We start from the raw sequence: 7228 nt of genomic DNA on the forward strand, positions 1-7228 counted from the left end.
GGAGCAGGAACTAAGTACCCAGTGAAGGACAGGTTGGAGAGGAGACGAAAGGCCCCTGTGAGCAGGTGCTTACAGTGGAGCACAGTGCCCCCAGCATTATGTGCTTTGGTGCCATGGAGGACACCTCTTTCAACTTGAGATGATGCAAAATCAAGGGAACAAGCTGATCTAGGTTGAAAGCCAAACCTTGCTTTGGGGTAGAGTTTGGGGAAAGAGTTCAACCCTGACTGCTTCAGTCTGAAGCCTGTGCAGAAATGTGCCCTTCCCTGCTACTGCTAGGAATAGTGAGTCGTTATGACCTGATATCCAAGGAAATTTAAATGGTGGTGGGGCAAATGTTGTTAACGCCGATGTTAGGATACAGCTCTTTTCCTAGAAAAGTTTTCTGCCTAGAAAAGTTGCACATGCAAACAATATTTTGGCATTGATTGCCAACAACAAAGCAGAACTGCAAATGTATTTAGACTGGGAAGTGTACACAGTTCTTCAGCAGCTAGCAGCACAAATGTACTCCGTAGATTCCTCTCATGAGTGGGCCAAGAGAAATCATCTTTAGTCTTACAAATGGACAAGGGGTTATCTGTGACAGTGGACTTACATTGGAGGAGGCCCTGTGGAAGCCAGCTTGTCACCCAGATTTCCTTTTCCTCTTTCCTCATTAGTAGTCTCAGTAAGTGAAATTCTAGCATTATAGTTATATTACTTTGTGGATCTGAAAGGATTTACAGTTTATGGAAATTTCCTATGAGTATGAAAATTACTTTGGGGAAGAGTAATTCATTAACCAATTTTCAACTAGCCCATCTGTAGGGATTGTCTTACAACATAAGTTTGAGATCTATTAGAACTGGGCACAGACTATGCACCTGCTTTGGGTAGAGCTACAAGGAACTGAGAAAATGGGGGGCTGATGGGGCAGGCAATTGGTCCCTGCGGACTTGATGAATCACTTTATTTTGGCAATACTTCCTGTTCTCATTGGAAAGTGGGAAAAGGTCCCGGCTTGCTTGGATTTCCAGCTCTGCCTTGTTTACCTGTCTCAAAGAATTGACCCAAAGCAACATCTTAAAAATGGAATCTATTCCCTCTTAGACTTCAGATTACACCAACAGGAATAAGAGTGTTTTATAACACAAAAATCTGGAAGAAAAGATGTTAGAAAAAGCAAAGGAAACTTCAGACATTACAAATCTGCAGCTGCACATACAGCAGCTCAGTACTTAAAAAAATATTTCTATTATGGAACATGGAGCTCTCTTTCTCTGTGTGTCATAATATGCCCCTGACTACCTATTAAAATCTGGGGCCCATTAAAGCTGTTAATTTTCTTCTAAAATAATACACGAAATATAGTCTCTGGTTATCTTGGAGTTTAGCTCTCTCTAGCTCCTCTCTGCAATTCCTTGCCTTTTTTAAAAGATTTATTTATTTATTTGAAAGGTAGAATTACAGAGAGGCAGAGGCAGAGAGAGAGAGAGAGACAGATCTTCCATCCACTGGTTCCTCTCCAAATGACCGCGACGGCCAGAACTGGGCCAATCTGGAGCCAGGAGCCTGGAGCTTCTTCCGGGTATTCCATGTGGGTGTAGAGGCCCAAGGACTTGGGCCATCTTCTACTGCTTTCCCAGGCCATAACAGACAGCTGGATCAGAAGTGGAGCAACTGGAGCTCGAACTGGAGCCCATATGGGATGCCGGCACTGCAGGCGGCAGCTTTACCCACTATGCCACAGCGCCAGCCCCCAATTCCTTGCTTTTTTATTGAAATCCTTTTACATTGCATTTTGCCCCAATTTTTTATTGATGAACTTTAGATTTTATTCTCACCTGACAGCTCCTGTAACCTGGTAAGCATTAATATGAAGAACTTCTTAGAGCATCAGGTCTACCAGTTCCCTGCTCTATATGCTATACTGGTAACTTTCAGTTATGTGCTTGTTTTTGATGTCTTGAAGGGACAGTGGTTGCAATCAGGTGTTTTACTATTAGGTAATTGCGTAGCACATTAGGCTTATTTATTTTAGTTGTGGCTCAGAGAAGCTTAGAATTAACTGATGGAAACTAAACTAGTTCATACACACACACATGTGCACACACACACGACTTAGCATCGTAGCAAGGTACAAGAGCATTGGACTGAAAAGAAATCTCACTTCACGGCTGTTTGGCTGTGTGATCTGAAATGATGAAAGCATTCTTTCTGAACTTCAGTTTCCCATCTAGAAGGTGTCGGTTTGGTAAAAAGCCAGTAGCTTTCACGTGATTTGTTCTGCCGACTCTTCTACAATTCACGTATGGAAACCTCTGTATCACTCTATGGGGCACAGTTTCAACATGGAAGAATTGCATGGTTTCTTAGATGTTTCCTTTTTTCCAATCCCAGTTTACAGGATGCTTTGGTAAATCATTGTCTCCCAATGACAAAGAGATGCAAGTTTTGGCAGCTGCCCTTGGAACACTCCGTCTTCTCTGGAGAATGGATCCCCTCTCACTTGCTGGGTGGCCATGAACACACTGATCACATTTCAGAACCCCTGTTTTGTAAATCAGGAACATTACAGAATAGCTGGGAGAATTCAGTGGAGTGTTGGGTGTAAAATAATCAGCACATGTTCTTGGAGTAGCCCAAAATGAGTAAGGAGTTCACTTATGTTTTTAAACAGATTTGTCAAGGGACATTATATTGCATAAGATTTACTCTAAAAGATCCTTTCAATTTTCTTTGGTTGCCAATAGGTTTAAAGAAGAGGAACTTTTTTCTCCTCCTGTGTCTTTCTGCAACAAATGTGAGTAAAAAATGTATTATTTTTGAATATAATTATTTGGAAAATTTCTCACATGGCAGCAATTTTCAAAAATAAATTAAAGGAGTAAAACAACAAAAGAAGAACAATAATTCCACAGTAAGCATATATTGCATATGCTTTCTAGAAACAGTATTTTAAGGAGACAGAGGACTCCAAGTTAAGGGAAGAATTTGTGTTTTCCCCATTCATTCAGCAGCTGTCTGTGCAAGACGAGAGGGTTGAATTGTGTCCAAATCAAGCTCAAGATTTCCAGAGAAAGCATACCAGAAATTATAAAGTGTGCAGGAAACAGGAGAAAGGGCTGTTTAAAGGTTATAGCCTTCTAAAACTGACAAGAGCTTTGGGTCTGATAACAGACTCTGGAGCTGGCGGTTTTAATTTAGGCATGAAGGCACACAGAAAAGGTTTGATCTCTGCAAGAGGTGTATGAGCTTGTTTGGAGTATTTGAAATCCAGTTCAGGTAAAGAAATCAGAGGGAAAAAAAAAAAAAACATCATAGCAGTTAGGGCTTTGTAGGATGATTCCTGAGCGGTGCCTGCCTTGACCCAGTGTGTTAACGTGAAGTCAGATTCTGAGTACTGTTCAGTTTTTCCACCCCAGAAGGGCAGCCTGCGATCTCAGGCTCTTCCTAATCTGAAGCTCCCATCCCACACTCGAGTATGGCAAAGACTGCATCCAGCACCAAACTGCCATTTGAGCCCTTTCCCAGGTTAGGGACTTGAACGGACCAATCCTTACTAGTCCTACAGAACTCAATATTATCAAGAACCTCATGGAGTTGTTAAAAAGAACACTCTCTCTTTCAATATCTGATTCCCCTACCCTCATGCCCCACGTCTAGTACCTGTTTACCTTGGCCTGACCTCTGCAACATTTTGCTGTCATAGTTGTGGTTTGGTTTCATTGTGAAATGGCAGGTTCTAGAATTTATGATTAGACTATGAAATTTCTTCTACAACCTGTGTTTCAGATACTCTCATCAGAAACTGTGGGCTTAGGGTGGGTGTTCAGCCTAATGGTTAAGAGACTGATTAATATATCCACAACCCGTATCAGAACGCCTACATTCAGTTCCTGCTTTGATCTCCTGATTCCAGCTTCCCTGGGAGACAATAGTGATGGTTCAAGCAATTGGGTTCCAATCATCCACATGGGAGACCTGGATTGCGTTCCTGGTTCCTGTCTGCTTCAGCACAGCTCACTTCTGGCTGTTGCAGGCAATTTGAGAGTGAATCAGTGGTTGAGAGCTTACTCTCTGTCTCTCAAATAAAAAAAAAAAAAAAAAAAGCAAAACAAAACAAAAGGAAGTAACTATGAACTCATCTAACTTTAAAGTATACAGACATCTGTGGCTTTTAAGAGTCACTTTTTTTTTTTTTTTTTTGACAGGCAGAGTGGACAGGAAGAGACAGAGAGAAAGGTCTTCCTTTGCCGTTGGTTCACCCTCCAATGGCCGCCGCGGCCAGTGCGTTGCAGCTGGCGCACCGCGCTGATCCAATAGCAGGAGCCGGGTACTTATCCTGGTCTCCCATGGGGAGCAGGGCCCAAGTACTTGGGCCATCCTCCACTGCACTCCCTGGCCACAGCAAAGAGCTGGCCTGGAAGAGGGGCAACCGGGACAGAATCCGGCGCCCCAACCGGGACTAGAACCCGGTGTGCCGGCACTGCAAGGCGGAGGATTAGCCTAGTAAGCTGCGGCGCCAGCCGAAGAGTCACTTTTACATCTTATCTTCCCCCCCAAAAAAAGTTACTTTCGGGAGCACTCTTAAGACTTTCTCTTTAACTAGCATGACCATTCATCATTTAATCAGTATCCTTCTGCCAACTCGAGGCACATGTATTTCATGTCTTTTAGATCTATTAAGCTGTAATTTATGAAAGCAAAGTTTTATTCAATTGGATCACCACGTAATCTTTTTAGGTTTGTATCACTGCTTTGTAAACATCTTCAGCCATCCACATGATCTCTTCAGGAGCAGCTATGTTGTCTTTGGGAGTTGCACCACCTCATCCCTGGCCAAGTTTCCTTGACTACCTACTTTCATCAGACAGTATTTGGGGCAGCTATTAATAACAACTGCCATCTGAAACTCTTGCCACATCTTATGATGCTTTAACTCAGGAGGTAACGGCTTAGAATACCATTCCAGAGAAATGCTAATCTTCACAGTTTAAGAAATGGAAGCACAATTCACAATAGCTAGGATATGGAATCAGCCCAGATGCTCATCAACAGATGACTGGATAAAGAAAACATGGTGTATGTACAAGATAGAATATTGTGCAGTCATAAAAATTTCTTAAAAAAATGAAATCCTGTCATAAACAAAATGGATGCAACTGGAGACTATTATGCTTGATGAAAGAAGCCAAATACAAAAAGACAAATATTATATGTTTGCTCTGATTTGTGGTAGTCAATATACAGAGTCAAAAAATGTAATCTCAAGATGTGAAACTGACATCTTGAAATTTGATTATTGTTTTTAACTCTTGTCTATACCCCCTGTCTATACAGTGGTCTTTATACTTATTACTTTTTGAGTTCTTTATTTACTAGAGGAATAAGCCTGTGACTATGACATAAATTGAAAGTACATTATTCCAAAAATTTAAAGAAAGGAAGATAAGGTGGAGGGAGGTGAGGATGATAGGAAGTGTCATTAAGTTCTTAATATTATATATATAAAATATATGCAATCTGTTCTCTTTAAATAAATAAATATTTTTTTAAAAAAAAGAAACGGTAGCCAGTTAGTATAATCAGACTCATCTGAAAAAAGTCTCAGGGATAGATGAGAAAATGGAGCAGGCTTAAATTTCTCCAAAAGATAAAACAAAATCCAAGTTACAGAACACGAAGTATTAAAATATCAACTCTAAGCACACTCCAAGGTGAATTAAACTCCATCAAATGGGAGGACTTGAGTGATGAGATCTGGATCTCTGTTTGGTTGCTTCGTCTTGCCATGCTGGAAGGAATATGGAGGAAAGAAGGAACTAGGATTCGATGATGACATATACATTCCAGTATTTAACTTACGATACCAATACAATCATGATATTCTCTCTGTTGTTAAAAAAAATGGGTTAACAGAAGTTAAACAATTTGCCAAAGATTACACTTACATAGGAAAGCCAGATAATTCAGCTGTCTCATGACTGGGGCTTGGATATTACATTTAATTTCTTTGTCCTTAAATTAATGAACTTGAAACAAGCCATCTCTACAGATTCCTTGAGCTCAAAATGTCTATGATTATATGAACCATTAGCTTTTTTATGTTTTAAAGATTTATTTATTTGAAATTCAGAATTACACAGAGAGAAAGAAAGACAGAGAGAGGTGGTGGGTGATGGGGGATGGGGGGGGGGGTCTTCCATCAATTGGCCACACGGGCTGGAGCTGCACTGATCTGAAGCCAGGAGCCAGGACCTTTATTTGTGTCTCCCATGTGGGTGCAGGGGCCCAAAGCCTTGGACCATCCATCTTCTACTGCTTCCCCAGGCCATAGCAGAGAGCTAGATCGGAAGTGGAGCAGCCGGGTCTTAAACCAGTGCCCATATGAGATGCCAGCACTGTAGGTGATGGCTTTACCCACTATACCACAGCGCTGCTCCTGAACCATGATCTTAATTTTAATGGCAATGCTTACCAAAACATGTATATTCCAGAGATGTTAATACAATTTAAAAATAGAATTGCTTGGTCAAATAACTTTGAGGAACAACAAATAATTTTGTTCCCTTGAAAAGAATCATGATTAATATGTTTTAGTCTTTTTATTATTTTAATCTTTTATGGTTCAATTAATATTTGAAGAACTTTGAGGAAATTTTAAGAAAAGTTCTGTAAGGCATGGAAAGCCAAGACACTCTGGAAAAAAAAAAAAAAAACTAAATGAAAGATCTCTGCGAGTGAGATCCCAGTGGAAAGAATGGGTCATCAAAGAAGGAGATACCCTTCTCTGAAGGGAGGAAAGAACTTCCACTTTGACCATGGCCTTGTCTAAAAATGATCAGAGTCGGTGAACTCAGGGGGCTTCCATAGCCTTGGCAGCTCATGACAAGAGCCTAGGGTGATTACTGATGCCATAAACAAGAGTGTCAATTTGTTAAGTCAACAACAGGAGTCACTGTGCACTTACTCCTCATGTAGGATCTTTGTCCTTAATGTGCTGTACATTGAGATTTAATGCTATAACTAGTACTCAAACAGTATTTTTCACTTTATGTTTCTGTGTGGGAGCAAACTGTTGAAATCTTTACTTAATGTATGCTAAACTGATCTTCTGTATATAAAGAGAAATGAAAATGAATCTTGATGTGAATGGAAGGGGAGAGGGAGTGGGAAAGGGGAGGGTTGCGGGTGGGAGGGACGTTATGGGGGGGAAGCCATTGTAATCCATAAGCTGTACTTT

The sequence above is a fragment of the Oryctolagus cuniculus genome, chromosome 13 (genome assembly GCF_964237555.1).
Source record: "Oryctolagus cuniculus chromosome 13, mOryCun1.1, whole genome shotgun sequence".
Lineage (NCBI taxonomy): Eukaryota > Metazoa > Chordata > Mammalia > Lagomorpha > Leporidae > Oryctolagus > Oryctolagus cuniculus.